Genomic DNA, 24441 nt, shown 5'->3' with positions numbered 1-24441 from the left:
GGTGGTCTCAAATTAAACTACTAAAGAGGCTCAACACTGTTTAGCTGCCAAAAGCAGTTGGAATTGGGCCGAAACAGTGTGGTAAGTCTTTAGGTGATGGCTATTGTGTCTGTTTGACCACCAAATGTCTGTATTGGCAATAAAAAGAAAAAGTTTCCAATTTAAATAGCTATAGAATAAAAACAATTTGCCAGTAATACGAAAAAACCTACAGCACCTGGTGTTCCCATGTGGTCTCCCACCGAAGTACTAACCAGGCCCAAAACTGCTTAGCTTCCAAGATCAGACGAGATTGGGCGTATCCAATGTGGTATAGCTGTAGGTGAGATACAGGCACTTTTTTGCCCTCTTCTACTTCTATAACCAGGTAAGCTAATAAAAAAGTTTCCTAACTGTATTGGCTTACTGAAAAAATCATGTGTTGGTAATGTAAAAAGACCTACAGGACATAATATTAGCAGGTGGTCTCAAATTAAACTACTAAAGAGGCTCAACACTATTTAGCTGCCAAAAGCAGTTGGAATTGGACCGGAACAGTGTGGTAAGTCTTTAGGTGATGGCTATTGTGTCTGTTTGAGCTCTCCCAAATGTCTGTATTGGCAATAAAAAGAAAAAGTTTCCAATTTAAATAGCTAGAGAATAAAAACAATTTGCCAGTAATGGGAAAAAACCTACAGCACCTGGTGTTCCCATGTGGTCTCCCACCCAAGTACTAACCAGGCCCAACACTGCTTAGCTTCCAAGATCAGACGAGATTGGGCGTATCCAATGTGGTATGGCTGTAGGTGAGATACAGTTACTTTTGTGCCCTCTTCTACTTCTATAACCAGGTAAGCTAATAAAAAAGTTTCCTAACATTATTGGCTTACTGAAAAAAATCATGTGTTGCTAATGTAAAAAGACCTACAGGACATAATATGAGCAGGTGGTCTCAAATTAAACTACTAATGAGGCTCAACACTGTTTAGCTGCCAAAAGCAGTTGGAATTGGGCCGAAACAGTGTGGTAAGTCTTTAGGTGATGGCTATTGTGTCTGTTTCACCTCTCTCAAATGTCTGTATTGGCAATAAAAAGAAAAAGTTTCCAATTTAAATAGCTAGAGAATAAAAACAATTTGCCAGTAATGGGAAAAAAACCTACAGCACCTGGTGTTCCCATGTGGTCTCCCACCCAAGTACTAACCAGGCACAACACTGCTTAGCTTCCAAGATCAGACGAGATTGGGCGTATCCAATGTGGTATGGCTGTAGGTGAGATACAGGCACTTTTTTGCCCTCTTCTACTTCCATAACCAGGTAAGCTAATAAAAAAGTTTCCTAACTGTATTGGCTTACTGAAAAAAATCATGTGTTGGTAATGTAAAAAGACCTACAGGACATAATATTAGCAGGTGGTCTCAAATTAAACTACTAAAGAGGCTTAACACTGTTTAGCTGCCAAAAGCAGTTGGAATTAGGCCGAAACAGTGTGGTAAGTCTTTAGGTGATGGCTATTGTGTCTGTTTGACCTCTCCCAGATGTCTGTATTGGCAATAAAAAGAAAAAGTTTCCAATTTAAATAGCTAGAGAATAAAAACAATTTGCCAGTAATGGGAAAAAACCTACAGCACGTGGTGTTCCCATGTGGTCTCCCACTCAAGTACTAACCAGGCCCAACACTGCTTAGCTTCTAAGATCAGAGGAGATTGGGCATATCCAATGTGGTATGACTGTAGGTGAGATAGAGTCACTTTTTTGCCCTCTTCTACTTCTATAACCAGGTAAGCTAATAAAAAAGTTTCCTAACATTATTGGCTTACTGAAAAAAATCATGTGTTCGTAATGTAAAAAGACCTACAGGACGTAATATTAGCAGGTGGTCTCAAATTAAACTACTAAAGAGGCTCAACACTGTTTAGCTGCCAAAAGCAGCTGGAATTGGGCCGAAACAGTGTGGTAAGTCTTTAGGTGATGGCTATTGTGTCTGTTTGACCTCTCCCAAATGTCTATATTGGCAATAAAACGAAAAAGTTTCCAATTTAAATAGCTAGAGAATAAAAACAATTTGCCAGTAATGGGAAAAAAACCTACAGCACCTAGTGTTCCCATGTGGTCTCCCACCCAAGTACTAACCAGGCCCAACACTGCTTAGCTTCCAAGATCAGGCGTATCCAACGTGGTATGGCTGTAGGTGAGATACAGGCACTTTTTTGCCCTCTTCTACTTCTATAACCAGGTAAGCTAATAAAAAAGTTTCCTAACTGTATTGGCTTACTGAAAAAAATCATGTGTTGGTAATGTAAAAAGACCTACAGGACGTAATATTAGCAGGTGGTCTCAAATTAAACTACTAAAGAGGCTCAACACTGTTTAGCTGCCAAAAGCAGTTGGAATTGGGCGAAACAGTGTGGTAAGTCTTTAGGTGATGGCTATTGTGTCTGTTTGACCACCAAATGTCTGTATTGGCAATAAAAAGAAAAAGTTTCCAATTTAAATAGCTATAGAATAAAAACAATTTGCCAGTAATGGGAAAAAAACCTACAGCACCTGGTGTTCCCATGTGGTCTCCCACCGAAGTACTAACCAGGCCCAAAACTGCTTAGCTTCCAAGATCAGACGAGATTGGGCGTATCCAATGTGGTATGGCTGTAGGTGAGATACAGGCACTTTTTTGCCCTCTTCTACTTCTATAACCAGGTAAGCTAATAAAAAAGTTTCCTAACTGTATTGGCTTACTGAAAAAATCATGTGTTGGTAATGTAAAAAGACCTACAGGACATAATATTAGCAGGTGGTTTCAAATTAAACTACTAAAGAGGCTCAACACTATTTAGCTGCCAAAAGCAGTTGGAATTGGACCGAAACAGTGTGGTAAGTCTTTAGGTGATGGCTATTGTGTCTGTTTGACCTCTCCCAAATGTCTGTATTGGCAATAAAAAGAAAAAGTTTCCAATTTAAATAGCTAGAGAATAAAAACAATTTGCCAGTAATGGGAAAAAACCTACAGCACCTGGTGTTCCCATGTGGTCTCCCACCCAAGTACTAACCAGGCCCAACACTGCTTAGCTTCCAAGATCAGACGAGATTGGGCGTATCCAATGTAGTATGGCTGTAGGTGAGTTACAGGCACTTTTTTGCCCTCTTCTACTTCTATAACCAGGTAAGCTAATAAAAAAGTTTCCTAACATTATTGGCTTACTGAAAAAAATCATGTGTTGCTAATGTAAAAAGACCTACAGGACATAATATTAGCAGGTGGTCTCAAATTAAACTACTAATGAGGCTCAACACTGTTTAGCTGCCAAAAGCAGTTGGAATTGGGCCGAAACAGTGTGGTAAGTCTTTAGGTGATGGCTATTGTGTCTGTTTCACCTCTCTCAAATGTCTGTATTGGCAATAAAAAGAAAAAGTTTCCAATTTAAATAGCTATAGAATAAAAACAATTTGCCAGTAATGGGAAAAAAACCTACAGCACCTGGTGTTCCCATGTGGTCTCCCACCCAAGTACTAACCAGGAACAACACTGCTTAGCTTCCAAGATCAGACAAGATTGGGCATATCCAATGTGGTATGGCTGTAGGTGAGATACAGGCACTTTTTTGCCCTCTTCTACTTCTATAACCAGGTAAGCTAATAAAAAAGTTTCCTAACTGTATTGGCTTACTGAAAAAAATCATGTGTTGGTAATGTAAAAAGACCTACAGGACATAATATTAGCAGGTGGTCTCAAATTAAACTACTAAAGAGGCTCAACACTGTTTAGCTGCCAAAAGCAGTTGGAATTAGGCCGAAACAGTGTGGTAAGTCTTTAGGTGATGGCTATTGTGTCTGTTTGACCTCTCCCAGATGTCTGTATTGGCAATAAAAAGAAAAAGTTTCCAATTTAAATAGCTAGAGAATAAAACCAATTTGCCAGTAATGGGAAAAAACCTACAGCACGTGGTGTTCCCATGTGGTCTCCCACCCAAGTACTAACCAGGCCCAACACTGCTTAGCTTCCAAGATCAGACGAGATTGGGCGTATCCAATGTGGTATGGCTGTAGGTGATATACAGGCACTTTTTTGCCCTCTTCTACTTCTATAACCAGGTAAGCTAATAAAAAAGTTTCCTAACTGTATTGGCTTACTGAAAAAAATAATGTGTTGGTAATGTAAAAAGACCTACAGGACATAATATTAGCAGGTGGTCTCAAATTAAACTATTAAAGAGGCTCAACACTGTTTAGCTGCCAAAAGCAGTTGGAATTAGGCCGAAACAGTGTGGTAAGTCTTTAGGTGATGGCTATTGTGTCTGTTTGACCTCTCCCAAATGTCTGTATTGGCAATAAAAAGAAAAAGTTTCCAATTTAAATAGCTAGAGAATAAAACCAATTTGCCAGTAATGGGAAAAAACCTACAGCACGTGGTGTTCCCAGGTGGTCTCCCACCCAAGTACTAACCAGGCCCAACACTGCTTAGCTTCCTAGATCAGATGAGATTGGGCGTATCCAATGTGGTATGGCTGTAGGTGAGATACAGTCACTTTTTTGCCCTCTTCTACTTCTATAACCAGGTAAGCTAATAAAAAAGTTTCCTAACATTATTGGCTTACTGAAAAAAATCATGTGTTGGTAATGTAAAAAGACCTACAGGACATAATATTAGCAGGTGGTCTCAAATTAAACTACTAATGAGGCTCAACACTGTTTAGCTGCCAAAAGCAGTTGGAATTGGGCCGAAACAGTGTGGTAAGTCTTTAGGTGATGGGTATTGTGTCAGTTTCACCTCTCCCAAATGTCTATATTGGCAATAAAAAGAAAAAGTTTCCAATTTAAATAGCTAGAGAATAAAAACAATTTGCCTGTAATGGGAAAAAACCTACAGCACGTGGTGTTCCCATGTGGTCTCCCACCCAAGTACTGACCAGGCCCAATAATGCTTAGCTTCCAAGATCAGACGAGATTGGGCGTATCCAATGTGGTATGGCTGTAGGTGAGATGCAGTCACTGTTTTGCCCTCTTCTACTTCTATCTAAAGGTAAGCTAATAAAAAAGTTTCCAAACTGTATTGGCTTACTGAAAAAAATCATGTGTTGGTAATGTAAAAAGACCTACAGGACATAATATTAGCAGGTGGTCTCAAATTAAACTACTAAAGAGGCTCAACACTATTTAGCTGCCAAAAGCAGTTGGAATTGGGCCGAAACAGTGTGGTAAGTCTTTAGGTGATGGCTATTGTGTCTGTTTGACCTCTCCCAAATGTCTGTATTGGCAATAAAAAGAAAAAGTTTCCAATTTAAATAGCTAGAGAATAAAAACAATTTGCCAGTAATGGGAAAAAACCTACAGCACGTGGTGTTCCCATGTGGTCTCCCACCCAAGTACTAACCAGGCCCAACACTGCTTAGCTTCCAAGATCAGACGAGATTGGGCGTATCCAATGTGGTATGGCTGTAGGTGAGAGACAGTCACTTTTTTGCCCTCTTCTACTTCTATAACCAGGTAAGCTAATAAAAAAGTTTCCTAACTGTATTGGCTTACTGAAAAAATCATGTGTTGGTAATGTAAAAAGACCTACAGGACATAATATTAGCAGGTGGTCTCAAATTAAACTACTAAAGAGGCTCAACACTATTTAGCTGCCAAAAGCAGTTGGAATTTGACCGAAACAGTGTGGTAAGTCTTTAGGTGATGGCTATTGTGTCTGTTTGACCTCTCCCAAATGTCTGTATTGGCAATAAAAAGAAAAAGTTTCCAATTTAAATAGCTAGAGAATAAAAATAATTTGCCAGTAATGGGAAAAAACCTACAGCACATGGTGTTCCCATGTGGTCTCCCACCCAAGTACTAACCAGGCCCAACACTGCTTAGCTTCCAAGATCAGACGAGATTGGGCGTATCCAATGTGGTATGGCTGTAGGTGAGATACAGTTACTTTTTTGCCCTCTTCTACTTCTATAACCAGGTAAGCTAATAAAAAAGTTTCGTAACATTATTGGCTTACTGAAAAAAATCATGTGTTGGTAATGTAAAAAGACCTACAGGACATAATATTAGCAGGTGGTCTCAAATTAAACTACTAAAGAGGCTCAACACTATTTAGCTGCCAAAAGCAGTTGGAATTGGGCCGAAACAGTGTTGTAAGTCTTTAGGTGATGGCTATTGTGTCTGTTTGACCTCTCCCAAATGTCTGTATTGGCAATAAAAAGAAAAAGTTTCCAATTTAAATAGCTAGAGAATAAAAATAATTTGCCAGTAATGGGAAAAAACCTACAGCACATGGTGTTCCCATGTGGTCTCCCACCCAAGTACTAACCAGGCCCAACACTGCTTAGCTTCCAAGATCAGACGAGATTGGGCGTATCCAATGTGGTATGGCTGTAGTTGAGATAGAGTCACTTTTTTGCCCTCTTCTACTTCTATAACCAGGTAAGCTAATAAAAAAGTTTCCTAACTGTATTGGCTTATTGAAAAAATCATGTGTTGGTAATGTAAAAAGACCTACAGGACATAATATTAGCAGGTGGTCTCAAATTAAACTACTAAAGAGGCTCAACACTATGTAGCTGCCAAAAGCAGTTGGAATTGGACCGAAACAGTGTGGTAAGTCTTTAGGTGATGGCTATTGTGTCTGTTTGACCACCAAATGTCTGTATTGGCAATGAAAAGAAAAAGTTTCCAATTTAAATAGCTATAGAATAAAAACAATTTGCCAGTAATGGGAAAAAACCTACAGCACCTGGTGTTCCCATGTGGTCTCCCACCCAAGTACTAATCAGGCCCAACACTGCTTAGCTTCCAAGATCAGATGAGATTGGGCGTATCCAATGTGGTATGGCTGCAGGTGAGATACAGGCACTTTTTTGCCCTCTTCTACTTCTATAACCAGGTAAGCTAATAAAAAAGTTTCCTAACATTATTGGCTTACTGAAAAAAATCATGTGTTGCTCATGTAAAAAGACCTACAGGACATAATATTAGCAGGTGGTCTCAAATTAAACTACTAAAGAGGCTTAACACTGTTTAGCTGCCAAAAGCAGTTGGAATTAGGCCGAAACAGTGTGGTAAGTCTTTAGGTGATGGCTATTGTGTCTGTTTGACCTCTCCCAGATGTCTGTATTGGCAATAAAAAGAAAAAGTTTCCAATTTAAATAGCTAGAGAATAAAAACAATTTGCCAGTAATGGGAAAAAACCTACAGCACGTGGTGTTCCCATGTGGTCTCCCACTGAAGTACTAACCAGGCCCAACACTGCTTAGCTTCTAAGATCAGAGGAGATTGGGCATATCCAATGTGGTATGACTGTAGGTGAGATAGAGTCACTTTTTTGCCCTCTTCTACTTCTATAACCAGGTAAGCTAATAAAAAAGTTTCCTAACATTATTGGCTTACTGAAAAAAATCATGTGTTCGTAATGTAAAAAGACCTACAGGACGTAATATTAGCAGGTGGTCTCAAATTAAACTACTAAAGAGGCTCAACACTGTTTAGCTGCCAAAAGCAGCTGGAATTGGGCCGAAACAGTGTGGTAAGTCTTTAGGTGATGGCTATTGTGTCTGTTTGACCTCTCCCAAATGTCTATATTGGCAATAAAACGAAAAAGTTTCCAATTTAAATAGCTAGAGAATAAAAACAATTTGCCAGTAATGGGAAAAAAACCTACAGCACCTAGTGTCCCCATGTGGTCTCCCACCCAAGTACTAACCAGGCCCAACACTGCTTAGCTTCCAAGATCAGGCGTATCCAACGTGGTATGGCTGTAGGTGAGATACAGGCACTTTTTTGCCCTCTTCTACTTCTATAACCAGGTAAGCTAATAAAAAAGTTTCCTAACTGTATTGGCTTACTGAAAAAAATCATGTGTTGGTAATGTAAAAAGACCTACAGGACGTAATATTAGCAGGTGGTCTCAAATTAAACTACTAAAGAGGCTCAACACTGTTTAGCTGCCAAAAGCAGTTGGAATTGGGCGAAACCGTGTGGTAAGTCTTTAGGTGATGGCTATTGTGTCTGTTTGACCACCAAATGTCTGTATTGGCAATAAAAAGAAAAAGTTTCCAATTTAAATAGCTATAGAATAAAAACAATTTGCCAGTAATGGGAAAAAACCTACAGCACCTGGTGTTCCCATGTGGTCTCCCACCGAAGTACTAACCAGGCCCAAAACTGCTTAGCTTCCAAGATCAGACGAGATTGGGCGTATCCAATGTGGTATGGCTGTAGGTGAGATACAGGCACTTTTTTGCCCTCTTCTACTTCTATAACCAGGTAAGCTAATAAAAAAGTTTCCTAACTGTATTGGCTTACTGAAAAAATCATGTGTTGGTAATGTAAAAAGACCTACAGGACATAATATTAGCAGGTGGTTTCAAATTAAACTACTAAAGAGGCTCAACACTATTTAGCTGCCAAAAGCAGTTGGAATTGGACCGAAACAGTGTGGTAAGTCTTTAGGTGATGGCTATTGTGTCTGTTTGACCTCTCCCAAATGTCTGTATTGGCAATAAAAAGAAAAAGTTTCCAATTTAAATAGCTAGAGAATAAAAACAATTTGCCAGTAATGGGAAAAAACCTACAGCACCTGGTGTTCCCATGTGGTCTCCCACCCAAGTACTAACCAGGCCCAACACTGCTTAGCTTCCAAGATCAGACGAGATTGGGCGTATCCAATGTAGTATGGCTGTAGGTGAGATACAGGCACTTTTTTGCCCTCTTCTACTTCTATAACCAGGTAAGCTAATAAAAAAGTTTCCTAACATTATTGGCTTACTGAAAAAAATCATGTGTTGCTAATGTAAAAAGACCTACAGGACATAATATTAGCAGGTGGTCTCAAATTAAACTACTAATGAGGCTCAACACTGTTTAGCTGCCAAAAGCAGTTGGAATTGGGCCGAAACAGTGTGGTAAGTCTTTAGGTGATGGCTATTGTGTCTGTTTCACCTCTCTCAAATGTCTGTATTGGCAATAAAAAGAAAAAGTTTCCAATTTAAATAGCTAGAGAATAAAAACAATTTGCCAGTAATGGGAAAAAAACCTACAGCACCTGGTGTTCCCATGTGGTCTCCCACCCAAGTACTAACCAGGAACAACACTGCTTAGCTTCCAAGATCAGACAAGATTGGGCATATCCAATGTGGTATGGCTGTAGGTGAGATACAGGCACTTTTTTGCCCTCTTCTACTTCTATAACCAGGTAAGCTAATAAAAAAGTTTCCTAACTGTATTGGCTTACTGAAAAAAATCATGTGTTGGTAATGTAAAAAGACCTACAGGACATAATATTAGCAGGTGGTCTCAAATTAAACTACTAAAGAGGCTTAACACTGTTTAGCTGCCAAAAGCAGTTGGAATTAGGCCGAAACAGTGTGGTAAGTCTTTAGGTGATGGCTATTGTGTCTGTTTGACCTCTCCCAGATGTCTGTATTGGCAATAAAAAGAAAAAGTTTCCAATTTAAATAGCTAGAGAATAAAACCAATTTGCCAGTAATGGGAAAAAACCTACAGCACGTGGTGTTCCCATGTGGTCTCCCACCCAAGTACTAACCAGGCCCAACACTGCTTAGCTTCCAAGATCAGACGAGATTGGGCGTATCCAATGTGGTATGGCTGTAGGTGATATACAGGCACTTTTTTGCCCTCTTCTACTTCTATAACCAGGTAAGCTAATAAAAAAGTTTCCTAACTGTATTGGCTTACTGAAAAAAATAATGTGTTGGTAATGTAAAAAGACCTACAGGACATAATATTAGCAGGTGGTCTCAAATTAAACTATTAAAGAGGCTCAACACTGTTTAGCTGCCAAAAGCAGTTGGAATTAGGCCGAAACAGTGTGGTAAGTCTTTAGGTGATGGCTATTGTGTCTGTTTGACCTCTCCCAAATGTCTGTATTGGCAATAAAAAGAAAAAGTTTCCAATTTAAATAGCTAGAGAATAAAAACAATTTGCCAGTAATGGGAAAAAACCTACAGCACGTGGTGTTCCCATGTGGTCTCCCACCCAAGTACTAACCAGGCCCAACACTGCTTAGCTTCCTAGATCAGACGAGATTAGGCGTATCCAATGTGGTATGGCTGTAGGTGAGATACAGTCACTTTTTTGCCCTCTTCTACTTCTATAACCAGGTAAGCTAATAAAAAAGTTTCCTAACATTATTGGCTTACTGAAAAAAATTATGTGTTGGTAATGTAAAAAGACCTACAGGACATAATATTAGCAGGTGGTCTCAAATTAAACTACTAATGAGGCTCAACACTGTTTAGCTGCCAAAAGCAGTTGGAATTGGGCCGAAACAGTGTGGTAAGTCTTTAGGTGATGGCTATTGTGTCAGTTTCACCTCTCCCAAATGTCTATATTGGCAATAAAAAGAAAAAGTTTCCAATTTAAATAGCTAGAGAATAAAAACAATTTGCCAGTAATGGGAAAAAACCTACAGCACGTGGTGTTCCCATGTGGTCTCCCACCCAAGTACTGACCAGGCCCAATAATGCTTAGCTTCCAAGATCAGACAAGATTGGGCGTATCCAATGTGGTATGGCTGTAGGTGAGATGCAGTCACTCTTTTGCCCTCTTCTACTTCTATCTAAAGGTAAGCTAATAAAAAAGTTTCCAAACTGTATTGGCTTACTGAAAAAAATTATGTGTTGGTAATGTAAAAAGACCTACAGGACATAATATTAGCAGGTGGTCTCAAATTAAACTACTAATGAGGCTCAACACTGTTTAGCTGCCAAAAGCAGTTGGAATTGGGCCGAAACAGTGTGGTAAGTCTTTAGGTGATGGCTATTGTGTCAGTTTCACCTCTCCCAAATGTCTGTATTGGCAATAAAAAGAAAAAGTTTCCAATTTAAATAGCTAGAGAATAAAAACAATTTGCCAGTAATGGGAAAAAACCTACAGCACGTGGTGTTCCCATGTGGTCTCCCACCCAAGTACTAACCAGGCCCAACACTGCTTAGCTTCCAAGATCAGACGAGATTGGGCGTATCCAATGTGGTATGGCTGTAGGTGAGAGACAGTCACTTTTTTGCCCTCTTCTACTTCTATAACCAGGTAAGCTAATAAAAAAGTTTCCTAACTGTATTGGCTTACTGAAAAAATCATGTGTTGGTAATGTAAAAAGACCTACAGGACATAATATTAGCAGGTGGTCTCAAATTAAACTACTAAAGAGGCTCAACACTATTTAGCTGCCAAAAGCAGTTGGAATTTGACCGAAACAGTGTGGTAAGTCTTTAGGTGATGGCTATTGTGTCTGTTTGACCTCTCCCAAATGTCTGTATTGGCAATAAAAAGAAAAAGTTTCCAATTTAAATAGCTAGAGAATAAAAACAATTTGCCAGTAATGGGAAAAAACCTACAGCACCTGGTGTTCCCATGTGGTCTCCCACCCAAGTACTAACCAGGCCCAACACTGCTTAGCTTCCAAGATCAGACGAGATTGGGCGTATCCAATGTGGTATGGCTGTAGGTGAGATACAGTTACTTTTTTGCCCTCTTCTACTTCTATAACCAGGTAAGCTAATAAAAAAGTTTCGTAACATTATTGGCTTACTGAAAAAATCATGTGTTGGTAATGTAAAAAGACCTACAGGACATAATATTAGCAGGTGGTCTCAAATTAAACTACTAAAGAGGCTCAACACTATTTAGCTGCCAAAAGCAGTTGGAATTGGGCCGAAACAGTGTTGTAAGTCTTTAGGTGATGGCTATTGTGTCTGTTTGACCTCTCCCAAATGTCTGTATTGGCAATAAAAAGAAAAAGTTTCCAATTTAAATAGCTAGAGAATAAAAACAATTTGCCAGTAATGGGAAAAAAACCTACAGCACCTGGTGTTCCCATGTGGTCTCCCACCCAAGTACTAACCAGGCCCAACACTGCTTAGCTTCCAAGATCAGACGAGATTGGGCGTATCCAATGTGGTATGGCTGTAGTTGAGATAGAGTCACTTTTTTGCCCTCTTCTACTTCTATAACCAGGTAAGCTAATAAAAAAGTTTCCTAACTGTATTGGCTTATTGAAAAAATCATGTGTTGGTAATGTAAAAAGACCTACAGGACATAATATTAGCAGGTGGTCTCAAATTAAACTACTAAAGAGGCTCAACACTATGTAGCTGCCAAAAGCAGTTGGAATTGGACCGAAACAGTGTGGTAAGTCTTTAGGTGATGGCTATTGTGTCTGTTTGACCACCAAATGTCTGTATTGGCAATGAAAAGAAAAAGTTTCCAATTTAAATAGCTATAGAATAAAAACAATTTGCCAGTAATGGGAAAAAACCTACAGCACCTGGTGTTCCCATGTGGTCTCCCACCCAAGTACTAATCAGGCCCAACACTGCTTAGCTTCCAAGATCAGACGAGATTGGGCATATCCAATGTGGTATGGCTGCAGGTGAGATACAGGCACTTTTTTGCCCTCTTCTACTTCTATAACCAGGTAAGCTAATAAAAAAGTTTCCTAACATTATTGGCTTACTGAAAAAAATCATGTGTTGCTCATGTAAAAAGACCTACAGGACATAATATTAGCAGGTGGTCTCAAATTAAACTACTAAAGAGGCTTAACACTGTTTAGCTGCCAAAAGCAGTTGGAATTAGGCCGAAACAGTGTGGTAAGTCTTTAGGTGATGGCTATTGTGTCTGTTTGACCTCTCCCAGATGTCTGTATTGGCAATAAAAAGAAAAAGTTTCCAATTTAAATAGCTAGAGAATAAAAACAATTTGCCAGTAATGGGAAAAAACCTACAGCACGTGGTGTTCCCATGTGGTCTCCCACTCAAGTACTAACCAGGCCCAACACTGCTTAGCTTCTAAGATCAGAGGAGATTGGGCATATCCAATGTGGTATGACTGTAGGTGAGATAGAGTCACTTTTTTGCCCTCTTCTACTTCTATAACCAGGTAAGCTAATAAAAAAGTTTCCTAACATTATTGGCTTACTGAAAAAAATCATGTGTTCGTAATGTAAAAAGACCTACAGGACGTAATATTAGCAGGTGGTCTCAAATTAAACTACTATAGAGGCTCAACACTGTTTAGCTGCCAAAAGCAGCTGGAATTGGGCCGAAACAGTGTGGTAAGTCTTTAGGTGATGGCTATTGTGTCTGTTTGACCTCTCCCAAATGTCTATATTGGCAATAAAACGAAAAAGTTTCCAATTTAAATAGCTAGAGAATAAAAACAATTTGCCAGTAATGGGAAAAAAACCTACAGCACCTAGTGTTCCCATGTGGTCTCCCACCCAAGTACTAACCAGGCCCAACACTGCTTAGCTTCCAAGATCAGGCGTATCCAACGTGGTATGGCTGTAGGTGAGATACAGGCACTTTTTTGCCCTCTTCTACTTCTATAACCAGGTAAGCTAATAAAAAAGTTTCCTAACTGTATTGGCTTACTGAAAAAAATCATGTGTTGGTAATGTAAAAAGACCTACAGGACGTAATATTAGCAGGTGGTCTCAAATTAAACTACTAAAGAGGCTCAACACTGTTTAGCTGCCAAAAGCAGTTGGAATTGGGCGAAACCGTGTGGTAAGTCTTTAGGTGATGGCTATTGTGTCTGTTTGACCACCAAATGTCTGTATTGGCAATAAAAAGAAAAAGTTTCCAATTTAAATAGCTATAGAATAAAAACAATTTGCCAGTAATGGGAAAAAACCTACAGCACCTGGTGTTCCCATGTGGTCTCCCACCGAAGTACTAACCAGGCCCAAAACTGCTTAGCTTCCAAGATCAGACGAGATTGGGCGTATCCAATGTGGTATGGCTGTAGGTGAGATACAGGCACTTTTTTGCCCTCTTCTACTTCTATAACCAGGTAAGCTAATAAAAAAGTTTCCTAACTGTATTGGCTTACTGAAAAAATCATGTGTTGGTAATGTAAAAAGACCTACAGGACATAATATTAGCAGGTGGTTTCAAATTAAACTACTAAAGAGGCTCAACACTATTTAGCTGCCAAAAGCAGTTGGAATTGGACCGAAACAGTGTGGTAAGTCTTTAGGTGATGGCTATTGTGTCTGTTTGACCTCTCCCAAATGTCTGTATTGGCAATAAAAAGAAAAAGTTTCCAATTTAAATAGCTAGAGAATAAAAACAATTTGCCAGTAATGGGAAAAAACCTACAGCACCTGGTGTTCCCATGTGGTCTCCCACCCAAGTACTAACCAGGCCCAACACTGCTTAGCTTCCAAGATCAGACGAGATTGGGCGTATCCAATGTAGTATGGCTGTAGGTGAGATACAGGCACTTTTTTGCCCTCTTCTACTTCTATAACCAGGTAAGCTAATAAAAAAGTTTCCTAACATTATTGGCTTACTGAAAAAAATCATGTGTTGCTAATGTAAAAAGACCTACAGGACATAATATTAGCAGGTGGTCTCAAATTAAACTACTAATGAGGCTCAACACTGTTTAGCTGCCAAAAGCAGTTGGAATTGGGCCGAAACAGTGTGGTAAGTCTTTAGGTGATGGCTATTGTGTCTGTTTCACCTCTCTCAAATGTCTGTATTGGCAATAAAAAGAAAAAGTTTCCAATTTAAATAGCTAGAGAATAAAAACAATTTGCCAGTAATGGGAAAAAAACCTACAGCACCTGGTGTTCCCATGTGGTCTCCCACCCAAGTACTAACCAGGAACAACACTGCTTAGCTTCCAAGATCAGACAAGATTGGGCATATCCAATGTGGTATGGCTGTAGGTGAGATACAGGCACTTTTTTGCCCTCTTCTACTTCTATAACCAGGTAAGCTAATAAAAAAGTTTCCTAACTGTATTGGCTTACTGAAAAAAATCATGTGTTGGTAATGTAAAAAGACCTACAGGACATAATATTAGCAGGTGGTCTCAAATTAAACTACTAAAGAGGCTTAACACTGTTTAGCTGCCAAAAGCAGTTGGAATTAGGCCGAAACAGTGTGGTAAGTCTTTAGGTGATGGCTATTGTGTCTGTTTGACCTCTCCCAGATGTCTGTATTGGCAATAAAAAGAAAAAGTTTCCAATTTAAATAGCTAGAGAATAAAACCAATTTGCCAGTAATGGGAAAAAACCTACAGCACGTGGTGTTCCCATGTGGTCTCCCACCCAAGTACTAACCAGGCCCAACACTGCTTAGCTTCCAAGATCAGACGAGATTGGGCGTATCCAATGTGGTATGGCTGTAGGTGATATACAGGCACTTTTTTGCCCTCTTCTACTTCTATAACCAGGTAAGCTAATAAAAAAGTTTCCTAACTGTATTGGCTTACTGAAAAAAATTATGTGTTGGTAATGTAAAAAGACCTACAGGACATAATATTAGCAGGTGGTCTCAAATTAAACTATTAAAGAGGCTCAACACTGTTTAGCTGCCAAAAGCAGTTGGAATTAGGCCGAAACAGTGTGGTAAGTCTTTAGGTGATGGCTATTGTGTCTGTTTGACCTCTCCCAAATGTCTGTATTGGCAATAAAAAGAAAAAGTTTCCAATTTAAATAGCTAGAGAATAAAAACAATTTGCCAGTAATGGGAAAAAACCTACAGCACGTGGTGTTCCCATGTGGTCTCCCACCCAAGTACTAACCAGGCCCAACACTGCTTAGCTTCCTAGATCAGACGAGATTGGGCGTATCCAATGTGGTATGGCTGTAGGTGAGATACAGTCACTTTTTTGCCCTCTTCTACTTCTATAACCAGGTAAGCTAATAAAAAAGTTTCCTAACATTATTGGCTTACTGAAAAAAATTATGTGTTGGTAATGTAAAAAGACCTACAGGACATAATATTAGCAGGTGGTCTCAAATTAAACTACTAATGAGGCTCAACACTGTTTAGCTGCCAAAAGCAGTTGGAATTGGGCCGAAACAGTGTGGTAAGTCTTTAGGTGATGGCTATTGTGTCAGTTTCACCTCTCCCAAATGTCTATATTGGCAATAAAAAGAAAAAGTTTCCAATTTAAATAGCTAGAGAATAAAAACAATTTGCCAGTAATGGGAAAAAACCTACAGCACGTGGTGTTCCCATGTGGTCTCCCACCCAAGTACTGACCAGGCCCAATAATGCTTAGCTTCCAAGATCAGACAAGATTGGGCGTATCCAATGTGGTATGGCTGTAGGTGAGATGCAGTCACTCTTTTGCCCTCTTCTACTTCTATCTAAAGGTAAGCTAATAAAAAAGTTTCCAAACTGTATTGGCTTACTGAAAAAAATCATGTGTTGGTAATGTAAAAAGACCTACAGGACATAATATTAGCAGGTGGTCTCAAATTAAACTACTAAAGAGGCTCAACACTATTTAGCTGCCAAAAGCAGTTGGAATTGGGCCGAAACAGTGTGGTAAGTCTTTAGGTGATGGCTATTGTGTCTGTTTGACCTCTCCCAAATGTCTGTATTGGCAATAAAAAGAAAAAGTTTCCAATTTAAATAGCTAGAGAATAAAAACAATTTGCCAGTAATGGGAAAAAACCTACAGCACGTGGTGTTCCCATGTGGTCTCCCACCCAAGTACTAACCAGGCCCAACACTGCTTAGCTTCCAAGATCAGACGAGATTGGGCGTATCCAATGTGGTATGGCTGTAGGTGAGAGACAGTCACTTTTTTGCCCTCTTCTACTTCTATAACCAGGTAAGCTAATAAAAAAGTTTCCTAACTGTATTGGCTTACTGAAAAAATCATGTGTTGGTAATGTAAAAAGACCTACAGGACATAATATTAGCAGGTGGTCTCAAATTAAACTACTAAAGAGGCTCAACACTATTTAGCTGCCAAAAGCAGTTGGAATTTGACCGAAACAGTGTGGTAAGTCTTTAGGTGATGGCTATTGTGTCTGTTTGACCTCTCCCAAATGTCTGTATTGGCAATAAAAAGAAAAAGTTTCCAATTTAAATAGCTAGAGAATAAAAACAATTTGCCAGTAATGGGAAAAAACCTACAGCACCTGGTGTTCCCATGTGGTCTCCCACCCAAGTACTAACCAGGCCCAACACTGCTTAGCTTCCAAGATCAGACGAGATTGGGCGTATCCAATGTGGTATGGCTGTAGGTGAGATACAGTTACTTTTTTGCCCTCTTCTACTTCTATAACCAGGTAAGCTAATAAAAAAGTTTCGTAACATTATTGGCTTACTGAAAAAATCATGTGTTGGTAATATAAAAAGACCTACAGGACATAATATTAGCAGGTGGTCTCAAATTAAACTACTAAAGAGGCTCAACACTATTTAGCTGCCAAAAGCAGTTGGAATTGGGCCGAAACAGTGTTGTAAGTCTTTAGGTGATGGCTATTGTGTCTGTTTGACCTCTCCCAAATGTCTGTATTGGCAATAAAAAGAAAAAGTTTCCAATTTAAATAGCTAGAGAATAAAAATAATTTGCCAGTAATGGGAAAAAACCTACAGCACATGGTGTTCCCATGTGGTCTCCCACCCAAGTACTAACCAGGCCCAACACTGCTTAGCTTCCAAGATCAGACGAGATTGGGTGTATTCAATGTGGTATGGCTGTAGTTGAGATAGAGTCACTTTTTTGCCCTCTTCTACTTCTATAACCAGGTAAGCTAATAAAAAAGTTTCCTAACTGTATTGGCTTATTGAAAAAATCATGTGTTGGTAATGTAAAAAGACCTACAGGACATAATATTAGCAGGTGGTCTCAAATTAAACTACTAAAGAGGCTCAACACTATGTAGCTGCCAAAAGCAGTTGGAATTGGACCGAAACAGTGTGGTAAGTCTTTAGGTGATGGCTATTGTGTCTGTTTGACCACCAAATGTCTGTATTGGCAATGAAAAGAAAAAGTTTCCAATTTAAATAGCTATAGAATAAAAACAATTTGCCAGTAATGGGAAAAAACCTACAGCACCTGGTGTTCCCACGTGGTCTCCCACCCAAGTACTAATCAGGCCCAACACTGCTTAGCTTCCAAGATCAGACGAGATTGGGCGTATCCAATGTGGTATGGCTGTAGGTGAGATACAGGCACTTTTTTGCCCTCTTCTACTTCTATAACCAGGTAAGCTAATAAAAAAGTTTCCTAACATTATTGGCTTACTGACAAAAATCATGTGTTGCTCATGTAAAAAGACCTACAGGACATAATATTAGCAGGTGGTCTCAAATTAAACTACTAAAGAGGCTCAACACTATTTAGCTGCCAAAAGCAGTTGGAATTGGGCCGAAACAGTGTTGTAAGTCTTTAGGTGATGGCTATTGTGTCTGTTTGACCTCTCCCAAATGTCTGTATTGGCAATAAAAAGAAAAAGTTTCCAATTTAAATAGCTAGAGAATAAAAATAATTTGCAAGTAATGGGAAAAAACCTACAGCAAGTGGTGTTCCCATGTGGTCTCCCACCCAAGTACTAACCAGGCCCAACACTGCTTACAGTAGCTTCCAAGATCAGACGAGATTGGGCGTATCCAATGTGGTATGGCTGTAGGTGAGATACAGGCACTTTTTTGCCCTCTTCTACTTCTATAACCAGGTAAGCTAATAAAAAAAATTCCTAACTGTATTGGCTTACTGAAAAAAATCATGTGTTGGTAATGTAAAAAGACCTACAGGACGTAATATTAGCAGGTGGTCTCAAATTAAACTACTAAAGAGGCTCAACACTGTTTAGCTGCCAAAAGCAGTTGGAATTGGGCCGAAACAGTGTGGTAAGTCTTTAGGTGATGGCTATTGTGTCTGTTTGACCTCTCCCAAATGTCTATATTGGCAATAAAACGAAAAAGTTTCCAATTTAAATAGCTAGAGAATAAAAACAATTTGCCAGTAATGGGAAAAAATCTACAGCACCTAGTGTTCCCATGTGGTCTCCCACCCAAGTACTAACAAGGCCCAACACTGCTTAGCTTCCAAGATCAGACGATATTGGGCGTATCCAATGTGGTATGGCTGTAGGTGAGATACAGTCACTTTTTTGCCCTCTTCTACTTCTATAACCAGGTAAGCTAATAAAAAAGTTTCCTAACTGTATTGGCTTACTGAAAAAATCATGTGTTGGTAATGTAAAAAGACCTACAGGACATAATATTAGCAGGTGGTCTCAAATTAAACTACTAAAGAGGCTCAACACTATTTAGCTGCCAAAAGCAGTTGGAATTGGACCGAAACAGTGTGGTAAGTCTTTAGGTGATGGCTATTGTGTCTGTTTGACCTCTCCCAAATGTCTGTATTGGCAATAAAAAGAAAAAGTTTCCAATTTAAATAGCTAGAGAATAAAAACAATTTGCCAGTAATGGGAAAAAACCTACAGCACCTGGTGTTCCCATGTGGTCTCCCACCCAAGTACTAACCAGGCCCAACACTGCTTAGCTTCCAAGATCAGACGAGATTGGGCGTATCCAATGTAGTATGGCTGTAGGTGAGATACAGGCACTTTTTTGCCCTCTTCTACTTCTACAACCAGGTAAGCTAATAAAAAAGTTTCCTAACATTATTGGCTTACTGAAAAAAATCATGTGTTGCTAATGTAAAAAGACCTACAGGACATAATATTAGCAGGTGGTCTCAAATTAAACTACTAATGAGGCTCAACACTGTTTAGCTGCCAAAAGCAGTTGGAATTGGGCCGAAACAGTGCGGTAAGTCTTTAGGTGATGGCTATTGTGTCTGTTTCACCTCTCTCAAATGTCTGTATTGGCAATAAAAATAAAAAGTTTCCAATTTAAATAGCTAGAGAATAAAAACAATTTGCCAGTAATGGGAAAAAAAACCTACAGCACCTGGTGTTCCCATGTGGTCTCCCACCCAAGTACTAAGCAGGAACAACACTGCATAGCTTCCAAGATCAGACGAGATTGGGCATATCCAATGTGGTATGGCTGTAGGTGAGATACAGGCACTTTTTTGCCCTCTTCTACTTCTATAACCAGGTAAGCTAATAAAAAAGTTTCCTAACTGTATTGGCTTACTGAAAAAAATCATGTGTTGGTAATGTAAAAAGACCTACAGGACATAATATTAGCAGGTGGTCTCAAATTAAACTACTAAAGAGGCTCAACACTGTTTAGCTGCCAAATGCAGTTGGAATTAGGCCGAAACAGTGTGGTAAGTCTTTAGGTGATGGCTATTGTGTCTGTTTGACCTCTCCCAGATGTCTGTATTGGCAATAAAAAGAAAAAGTTTCCAATTTAAATAGCTAGAGAATAAAACCAATTTGCCAGTAATGGGAAAAAACCTACAGCACGTGGTGTTCCCATGTGGTCTCCCACCCAAGTACTAACCAGGCCCAACACTGCTTAGCTTCCAAGATCAGACGAGATTGGGCGTATCCAATGTGGTATGGCTGTAGGTGATATACAGGCACTTTTTTGCCCTCTTCTACTTCTATAACCAGGTAAGCTAATAAAAAAGTTTCCTAACTGTATTGGCTTACTGAAAAAAATAATGTGTTGGTAATGTAAAAAGACCTACAGGACATAATATTAGCAGGTGGTCTCAAATTAAACTACTAAAGAGGCTCAACACTATTTAGCTGCCAAAAGCAGTTGGAATTGGACCGAAACAGTGTGGTAAGTCTTTAGGTGATGGCTATTGTGTCTGTTTGACCTCTCCCAAATGTCTGTATTGGCAATAAAAAGAAAAAGTTTCCAATTTAAATAGCTAGAGAATAAAAACAATTTGCCAGTAATGGGAAAAAACCTACAGCACGTGGTGTTCCCATGTGGTCTCCCACCCAAGTACTAACCAGGCCCAACACTGCTTAGCTTCCAAGATAAGACGAGATTGGGCGTATCCAATGTAGTATGGCTGTAGGTGAGACAGAGTCACTTTTTTGCCCTCTTCTACTTCTATAAACAGGTAAGCTAATAAAAAAGTTTCCTAACTGTATTGGCTTACTGAAAAAAATCATGTGTTGGTAATGTAAAAAGACCTACAGGACATAATATTAGCAGGTGGTCTCAAATTAAACTACTAAAGAGGCTCAACACTGTTTAGCTGCCAAATGCAGTTGGAATTAGGCCGAAACAGTGTGGTAAGTCTTTAGGTGATGGCTATTGTGTCTGTTTGACCTCTCCCAGATGTCTGTATTGGCAATAAAAAGAAAAAGTTTCCAATTTAAATAGCTAGAGAATAAAACCAATTTGCCAGTAATGGGAAAAAACCTACAGCACGTGGTGTTCCCATGTGGTCTCCCACCCAAGTACTAACCAGGCCCAACACTGCTTAGCTTCCAAGATCAGACGAGATTGGGCGTATCCAATGTGGTATGGCTGTAGGTGATATACAGGCACTTTTTTGCCCTCTTCTACTTCTATAACCAGGTAAGCTAATAAAAAAGTTTCCTAACTGTATTGGCTTACTGAAAAAAATAATGTGTTGGTAATGTAAAAAGACCTACAGGACATAATATTAGCAGGTGGTCTCAAATTAAACTACTAAAGAGGCTCAACACTATTTAGCTGCCAAAAGCAGTTGGAATTGGACCGAAACAGTGTGGTAAGTCTTTAGGTGATGGCTATTGTGTCTGTTTGACCTCTCCCAAATGTCTGTATTGGCAATAAAAAGAAAAAGTTTCCAATTTAAATAGCTAGAGAATAAAAACAATTTGCCAGTAATGGGAAAAAACCTACAGCACCTGGTGTTCCCATGTGGTCTCCCACCCAAGTACTAACCAGGCCCAACACTGCTTAGCTTCCAAGATCAGACGAGATTGGGCGTATCCAATGTAGTATGGCTGTAGGTGAGATACAGGCACTTTTTTGCCCTCTTCTACTTCTATAAACAGGTAAGCTAATAAAAAAGTTTCCTAACATTATTGGCTTACTGAAAAAAATCATGTGTTGGTAATGTAAAAAGACCTACAGGACATAATATTAGCAGGTGGTCTCAAATTAAACTACTAATGAGGCTCAACACTGTTTAGCTGCCAAAAGCAGTTGGAATTGGGCCAAAACAGTGTGGTAAGTCTTTAGGTGATGGCTATTGTGTCTGTTTCACCTCTCTCAAATGTCTGTATTGGCAATAAAAAGAAAAAGTTTCCAATTTAAATAGCTATAGAATAAAAACAATTTGCCAGTAATGGGAAAAAACCTACAGCACCTGGTGTTCCCATGTGGTCTCCCACCCAAGTACTAACCAGGCCCAACACTGCTTAGCTTCCAAGATCAGACGAGATTGGGCGTATCCAATGTGGTATGGCTGTAGGTGAGAGACAGTCACTTTTTTGCCCTCTTCTACTTCTATAACCAGGTAAGCTAATAAAAAAGTTTCCTAACATTATTGGCTTACTGAAAAAAATCATGTGTTGGTAATGTAAAAAGACCTACAGGACATAATATTAGCAGGTGGTCTCAAATTAAACTACTAAAGAGGATCAACACTGTTTAGCTGCCAAAAGCAGTTGGAATTGGGCCGAAACAGTGTGGTAAGTCTTTAGGTGATGGCTATTGTGTCAGTTTCACCTCTCCCAAATGTCTATATTGGCAATAAAAAGAAAAAGTTTCCAATTTAAATAGCTAGAGAATAAAAACAATTTGCCAGTAATGGGAAAAAACCTACAGCACGTGGTGTTCCCATGTGGTCTCCCACCCAAGTACTGACCAGGCCCAATAATGCTTTGCTTCCAAGATCAGACGAGATTGGGCGTATCCAATGTGGTATGGCTGTAGGTGATATACAGGCACTTTTTTGCCCTCTTCTACTTCTATAACCAGGTAAGCTAATAAAAAAGTTTCCTAACTGTATTGGCTTACTGAAAAAAATCATGTGTTGGTAATGTAAAAAGACCTACAGGACATAATATTAGCAGGTGGTCTCAAATTAAACTACTAAAGAGGCTCAACACTGTTAAGCTGCCAAAAGCAGTTGGAATTAGGCCGAAACAGTGTGGTAAGTCTTTAGGTGATGGCTATTGTGTCTGTTTGACCTCTCCCAGATGTCTGTATTGGCAATAAAAAGAAAAAGTTTCCAATTTAAATAGCTAGAGAATAAAAACAATTTGCCAGTAATGGGAAAAAAACCTACAGCACCTGGTGTTCCCATGTGGTTTCCCACCCAAGTACTAACCAGGCCCAACACTGCTTAGCTTCCAAGATCAGACGAGATTGGGCGTATCCAATGTGGTATGGCTGTAGGTGAAATACAGGCACTTTTTTGCCCTCTTCTACTTCTATCTAAAGGTAAGCTAATAAAAAAGTTTCCTAACTGTATTGGCTTACTGAAAAAAATCATGTGTTGGTAATGTAAAAATACCTACAGGACATAATATTAGCAGGTGGTCTCAAATTAAACTACTAAAGAGGCTCAACACTATTTAGCTGCCAAAAGCAGTTGGAATTGGGCCGAAACAGTGTTGTAAGTCTTTAGGTGATGGCTATTGTGTCTGTTTGACCTCTCCCAAATGTCTGTATTGGCAATAAAAAGAAAAAGTTTCCAATTTAAATAGCTAGAGAATAAAAATAATTTGCCAGTAATGGGAAAAAACCTACAGCACGTGGTGTTCCCATGTGGTCTCCCACCCAAGTACTAACCAGGCCCAACACTGCTTATCTTCCAAGATCAGACGAGATTGGGCGTATCCAATGTGGTATGGCTGTAGGTGAGATAGAGTCACTTTTTTGCCCTCTTCTACTTCTATAACCAGGTAAGCTAATAAAAAAGTTTCCTAACTGTATTGGCTTACTGAAAAAATCATGTGTTGGTAATGTAAAAAGACCTACAGGACATAATATTAGCAGGTGGTCTCAAATTAAACTACTAAAGAGGCTCAACACTATTTAGCTGCCAAAAGCAGTTGGAATTGGACCGAAACAGTGTGGTAAGTCTTTAGGTGATGGCTATTGTGTCTGTTTGACCACCAAATGTCTGTATTGGCAATAAAAAGAAAAAGTTTCCAATTTAAATAGCTATAGAATAAAAACAATTTGCCAGTAATGGGAAAAAACCTACAGCACCTGGTGTTCCCATGTGGTCTCCCACCCAAGTACTAATCAGGCCCAACACTGCTTAGCTTCCAAGATCAGGCGTATCCAATGTGGTATGGCTGTAGGTGAGATACAGTCACTTTTTTGCCCTCTTCTACTTCTATAACCAGGTAAGCTAATAAAAAAGTTTCCTAACTGTATTGGCTTACTGAAAAAATCATGTGTTGGTAATGTAAAAAGACCTACAGGACATAATATTAGCAGGTGGTCTCAAATTAAACTACTAAAGAGGCTCAACACTATTTAGCTGCCAAAAGCAGTTGGAATTGGACTGAAACAGTGTGGTAAGTCTTTAGGTGATGGCTATTGTGTCTGTTTGACCTCTCCCAAATGTCTGTATTGGCAATAAAAAGAAAAAGTTTCCAATTTAAATAGCTAGAGAATAAAAACAATTTGCCAGTAATGGGAAAAAACCTACAGCACCTGGTGTTCCCATGTGGTCTCCCACCCAAGTACTAACCAGGCCCAACACTGCTTAGCTTCCAAGATCAGACGAGATTGGGCGTATCCAATGTGGTATGGCTGTAGGTGAGATACAGGCACTTTTTTGCCCTCTTCTACTTCTCTCTAAAGGTAAGCTA

At 39.3% G+C, this 24441-nt stretch overlaps 36 non-coding genes and 17 pseudogenes across 36 annotated transcripts; all 53 read right to left on the bottom strand.

Annotated features, from left to right (window-relative positions):
- Positions 1 to 205: 205 nt before the first annotated feature.
- On the bottom strand, positions 206 to 324 carry LOC146033522 (5S ribosomal RNA). The gene has a single exon (XR_014458930.1). It is a non-coding gene; the product is annotated as a 5S ribosomal RNA (ribosomal RNA).
- Positions 325 to 668: 344 nt separating this feature from the next.
- On the bottom strand, positions 669 to 787 carry LOC146027630 (5S ribosomal RNA). Its single transcript, XR_014455021.1, has one exon. It is a non-coding gene; the product is annotated as a 5S ribosomal RNA (ribosomal RNA).
- A 346-nt stretch (positions 788 to 1133) lies between these two features.
- LOC146032762 (5S ribosomal RNA) lies at positions 1134 to 1252 on the bottom strand. The gene has a single exon (XR_014458181.1). It is a non-coding gene; the product is annotated as a 5S ribosomal RNA (ribosomal RNA).
- A 345-nt stretch (positions 1253 to 1597) lies between these two features.
- Positions 1598 to 1716, bottom strand: LOC146028441 (5S ribosomal RNA; annotated as a pseudogene).
- A 346-nt stretch (positions 1717 to 2062) lies between these two features.
- LOC146029258 (5S ribosomal RNA) lies at positions 2063 to 2171 on the bottom strand (annotated as a pseudogene).
- Positions 2172 to 2513: 342 nt separating this feature from the next.
- LOC146032817 (5S ribosomal RNA) lies at positions 2514 to 2632 on the bottom strand. The gene has a single exon (XR_014458234.1). It is a non-coding gene; the product is annotated as a 5S ribosomal RNA (ribosomal RNA).
- A 344-nt stretch (positions 2633 to 2976) lies between these two features.
- LOC146031212 (5S ribosomal RNA) lies at positions 2977 to 3095 on the bottom strand. Its single transcript, XR_014456682.1, has one exon. It is a non-coding gene; the product is annotated as a 5S ribosomal RNA (ribosomal RNA).
- A 346-nt stretch (positions 3096 to 3441) lies between these two features.
- On the bottom strand, positions 3442 to 3560 carry LOC146028171 (5S ribosomal RNA; annotated as a pseudogene).
- Positions 3561 to 3905: 345 nt separating this feature from the next.
- Positions 3906 to 4024, bottom strand: LOC146032734 (5S ribosomal RNA). The gene has a single exon (XR_014458155.1). It is a non-coding gene; the product is annotated as a 5S ribosomal RNA (ribosomal RNA).
- A 345-nt stretch (positions 4025 to 4369) lies between these two features.
- On the bottom strand, positions 4370 to 4488 carry LOC146033894 (5S ribosomal RNA). Its single transcript, XR_014459302.1, has one exon. It is a non-coding gene; the product is annotated as a 5S ribosomal RNA (ribosomal RNA).
- Positions 4489 to 4833: 345 nt separating this feature from the next.
- LOC146027509 (5S ribosomal RNA) lies at positions 4834 to 4952 on the bottom strand. Its single transcript, XR_014454908.1, has one exon. It is a non-coding gene; the product is annotated as a 5S ribosomal RNA (ribosomal RNA).
- Positions 4953 to 5297: 345 nt separating this feature from the next.
- LOC146032733 (5S ribosomal RNA) lies at positions 5298 to 5416 on the bottom strand. Its single transcript, XR_014458154.1, has one exon. It is a non-coding gene; the product is annotated as a 5S ribosomal RNA (ribosomal RNA).
- Positions 5417 to 5760: 344 nt separating this feature from the next.
- Positions 5761 to 5879, bottom strand: LOC146032286 (5S ribosomal RNA). The gene has a single exon (XR_014457728.1). It is a non-coding gene; the product is annotated as a 5S ribosomal RNA (ribosomal RNA).
- A 345-nt stretch (positions 5880 to 6224) lies between these two features.
- LOC146033706 (5S ribosomal RNA) lies at positions 6225 to 6343 on the bottom strand. The gene has a single exon (XR_014459114.1). It is a non-coding gene; the product is annotated as a 5S ribosomal RNA (ribosomal RNA).
- Positions 6344 to 6684: 341 nt separating this feature from the next.
- LOC146030765 (5S ribosomal RNA) lies at positions 6685 to 6803 on the bottom strand. The gene has a single exon (XR_014456254.1). It is a non-coding gene; the product is annotated as a 5S ribosomal RNA (ribosomal RNA).
- Positions 6804 to 7148: 345 nt separating this feature from the next.
- On the bottom strand, positions 7149 to 7267 carry LOC146028552 (5S ribosomal RNA; annotated as a pseudogene).
- A 346-nt stretch (positions 7268 to 7613) lies between these two features.
- On the bottom strand, positions 7614 to 7722 carry LOC146029586 (5S ribosomal RNA; annotated as a pseudogene).
- Positions 7723 to 8063: 341 nt separating this feature from the next.
- On the bottom strand, positions 8064 to 8182 carry LOC146032816 (5S ribosomal RNA). Its single transcript, XR_014458233.1, has one exon. It is a non-coding gene; the product is annotated as a 5S ribosomal RNA (ribosomal RNA).
- A 344-nt stretch (positions 8183 to 8526) lies between these two features.
- On the bottom strand, positions 8527 to 8645 carry LOC146031211 (5S ribosomal RNA). Its single transcript, XR_014456681.1, has one exon. It is a non-coding gene; the product is annotated as a 5S ribosomal RNA (ribosomal RNA).
- A 346-nt stretch (positions 8646 to 8991) lies between these two features.
- On the bottom strand, positions 8992 to 9110 carry LOC146028170 (5S ribosomal RNA; annotated as a pseudogene).
- Positions 9111 to 9455: 345 nt separating this feature from the next.
- Positions 9456 to 9574, bottom strand: LOC146032732 (5S ribosomal RNA). Its single transcript, XR_014458153.1, has one exon. It is a non-coding gene; the product is annotated as a 5S ribosomal RNA (ribosomal RNA).
- Positions 9575 to 9919: 345 nt separating this feature from the next.
- Positions 9920 to 10038, bottom strand: LOC146027534 (5S ribosomal RNA). The gene has a single exon (XR_014454932.1). It is a non-coding gene; the product is annotated as a 5S ribosomal RNA (ribosomal RNA).
- Positions 10039 to 10383: 345 nt separating this feature from the next.
- Positions 10384 to 10502, bottom strand: LOC146028338 (5S ribosomal RNA; annotated as a pseudogene).
- Positions 10503 to 10847: 345 nt separating this feature from the next.
- Positions 10848 to 10966, bottom strand: LOC146032731 (5S ribosomal RNA). The gene has a single exon (XR_014458152.1). It is a non-coding gene; the product is annotated as a 5S ribosomal RNA (ribosomal RNA).
- A 344-nt stretch (positions 10967 to 11310) lies between these two features.
- LOC146027616 (5S ribosomal RNA) lies at positions 11311 to 11429 on the bottom strand. The gene has a single exon (XR_014455009.1). It is a non-coding gene; the product is annotated as a 5S ribosomal RNA (ribosomal RNA).
- Positions 11430 to 11774: 345 nt separating this feature from the next.
- Positions 11775 to 11893, bottom strand: LOC146031393 (5S ribosomal RNA). The gene has a single exon (XR_014456860.1). It is a non-coding gene; the product is annotated as a 5S ribosomal RNA (ribosomal RNA).
- Positions 11894 to 12234: 341 nt separating this feature from the next.
- On the bottom strand, positions 12235 to 12353 carry LOC146032244 (5S ribosomal RNA). The gene has a single exon (XR_014457688.1). It is a non-coding gene; the product is annotated as a 5S ribosomal RNA (ribosomal RNA).
- Positions 12354 to 12698: 345 nt separating this feature from the next.
- LOC146028440 (5S ribosomal RNA) lies at positions 12699 to 12817 on the bottom strand (annotated as a pseudogene).
- A 346-nt stretch (positions 12818 to 13163) lies between these two features.
- LOC146029257 (5S ribosomal RNA) lies at positions 13164 to 13272 on the bottom strand (annotated as a pseudogene).
- Positions 13273 to 13613: 341 nt separating this feature from the next.
- Positions 13614 to 13732, bottom strand: LOC146032815 (5S ribosomal RNA). Its single transcript, XR_014458232.1, has one exon. It is a non-coding gene; the product is annotated as a 5S ribosomal RNA (ribosomal RNA).
- A 344-nt stretch (positions 13733 to 14076) lies between these two features.
- LOC146031210 (5S ribosomal RNA) lies at positions 14077 to 14195 on the bottom strand. Its single transcript, XR_014456680.1, has one exon. It is a non-coding gene; the product is annotated as a 5S ribosomal RNA (ribosomal RNA).
- Positions 14196 to 14541: 346 nt separating this feature from the next.
- On the bottom strand, positions 14542 to 14660 carry LOC146028169 (5S ribosomal RNA; annotated as a pseudogene).
- Positions 14661 to 15005: 345 nt separating this feature from the next.
- Positions 15006 to 15124, bottom strand: LOC146032730 (5S ribosomal RNA). The gene has a single exon (XR_014458151.1). It is a non-coding gene; the product is annotated as a 5S ribosomal RNA (ribosomal RNA).
- Positions 15125 to 15469: 345 nt separating this feature from the next.
- On the bottom strand, positions 15470 to 15588 carry LOC146034602 (5S ribosomal RNA). Its single transcript, XR_014460006.1, has one exon. It is a non-coding gene; the product is annotated as a 5S ribosomal RNA (ribosomal RNA).
- Positions 15589 to 15933: 345 nt separating this feature from the next.
- LOC146028337 (5S ribosomal RNA) lies at positions 15934 to 16052 on the bottom strand (annotated as a pseudogene).
- Positions 16053 to 16397: 345 nt separating this feature from the next.
- LOC146032729 (5S ribosomal RNA) lies at positions 16398 to 16516 on the bottom strand. The gene has a single exon (XR_014458150.1). It is a non-coding gene; the product is annotated as a 5S ribosomal RNA (ribosomal RNA).
- A 344-nt stretch (positions 16517 to 16860) lies between these two features.
- LOC146027605 (5S ribosomal RNA) lies at positions 16861 to 16979 on the bottom strand. Its single transcript, XR_014454998.1, has one exon. It is a non-coding gene; the product is annotated as a 5S ribosomal RNA (ribosomal RNA).
- Positions 16980 to 17323: 344 nt separating this feature from the next.
- LOC146033041 (5S ribosomal RNA) lies at positions 17324 to 17442 on the bottom strand. Its single transcript, XR_014458452.1, has one exon. It is a non-coding gene; the product is annotated as a 5S ribosomal RNA (ribosomal RNA).
- A 341-nt stretch (positions 17443 to 17783) lies between these two features.
- On the bottom strand, positions 17784 to 17902 carry LOC146030506 (5S ribosomal RNA). The gene has a single exon (XR_014455998.1). It is a non-coding gene; the product is annotated as a 5S ribosomal RNA (ribosomal RNA).
- Positions 17903 to 18247: 345 nt separating this feature from the next.
- Positions 18248 to 18371, bottom strand: LOC146029418 (5S ribosomal RNA; annotated as a pseudogene).
- Positions 18372 to 18716: 345 nt separating this feature from the next.
- LOC146027914 (5S ribosomal RNA) lies at positions 18717 to 18835 on the bottom strand (annotated as a pseudogene).
- A 344-nt stretch (positions 18836 to 19179) lies between these two features.
- On the bottom strand, positions 19180 to 19298 carry LOC146031208 (5S ribosomal RNA). Its single transcript, XR_014456678.1, has one exon. It is a non-coding gene; the product is annotated as a 5S ribosomal RNA (ribosomal RNA).
- Positions 19299 to 19645: 347 nt separating this feature from the next.
- On the bottom strand, positions 19646 to 19764 carry LOC146028924 (5S ribosomal RNA; annotated as a pseudogene).
- A 345-nt stretch (positions 19765 to 20109) lies between these two features.
- On the bottom strand, positions 20110 to 20228 carry LOC146032728 (5S ribosomal RNA). Its single transcript, XR_014458149.1, has one exon. It is a non-coding gene; the product is annotated as a 5S ribosomal RNA (ribosomal RNA).
- A 345-nt stretch (positions 20229 to 20573) lies between these two features.
- LOC146028137 (5S ribosomal RNA) lies at positions 20574 to 20692 on the bottom strand (annotated as a pseudogene).
- Positions 20693 to 21037: 345 nt separating this feature from the next.
- Positions 21038 to 21156, bottom strand: LOC146032727 (5S ribosomal RNA). Its single transcript, XR_014458148.1, has one exon. It is a non-coding gene; the product is annotated as a 5S ribosomal RNA (ribosomal RNA).
- Positions 21157 to 21501: 345 nt separating this feature from the next.
- Positions 21502 to 21620, bottom strand: LOC146031206 (5S ribosomal RNA). Its single transcript, XR_014456677.1, has one exon. It is a non-coding gene; the product is annotated as a 5S ribosomal RNA (ribosomal RNA).
- A 345-nt stretch (positions 21621 to 21965) lies between these two features.
- LOC146027593 (5S ribosomal RNA) lies at positions 21966 to 22084 on the bottom strand. The gene has a single exon (XR_014454987.1). It is a non-coding gene; the product is annotated as a 5S ribosomal RNA (ribosomal RNA).
- A 345-nt stretch (positions 22085 to 22429) lies between these two features.
- On the bottom strand, positions 22430 to 22548 carry LOC146028044 (5S ribosomal RNA; annotated as a pseudogene).
- A 346-nt stretch (positions 22549 to 22894) lies between these two features.
- Positions 22895 to 23013, bottom strand: LOC146030947 (5S ribosomal RNA). Its single transcript, XR_014456427.1, has one exon. It is a non-coding gene; the product is annotated as a 5S ribosomal RNA (ribosomal RNA).
- Positions 23014 to 23358: 345 nt separating this feature from the next.
- LOC146033139 (5S ribosomal RNA) lies at positions 23359 to 23477 on the bottom strand. The gene has a single exon (XR_014458550.1). It is a non-coding gene; the product is annotated as a 5S ribosomal RNA (ribosomal RNA).
- A 341-nt stretch (positions 23478 to 23818) lies between these two features.
- On the bottom strand, positions 23819 to 23927 carry LOC146028908 (5S ribosomal RNA; annotated as a pseudogene).
- A 344-nt stretch (positions 23928 to 24271) lies between these two features.
- LOC146027582 (5S ribosomal RNA) lies at positions 24272 to 24390 on the bottom strand. The gene has a single exon (XR_014454977.1). It is a non-coding gene; the product is annotated as a 5S ribosomal RNA (ribosomal RNA).
- Positions 24391 to 24441: the final 51 nt, after the last annotated feature.

This window comes from Crinia signifera, chromosome 8 (genome assembly GCF_055691185.1).
Source record: "Crinia signifera chromosome 8, ASM5569118v1, whole genome shotgun sequence".
NCBI lineage: Eukaryota > Metazoa > Chordata > Amphibia > Anura > Myobatrachidae > Crinia > Crinia signifera.
Note: the sequence above shows the minus strand (reverse complement) of the source record. Positions and strands in the feature narration are given on the sequence as shown.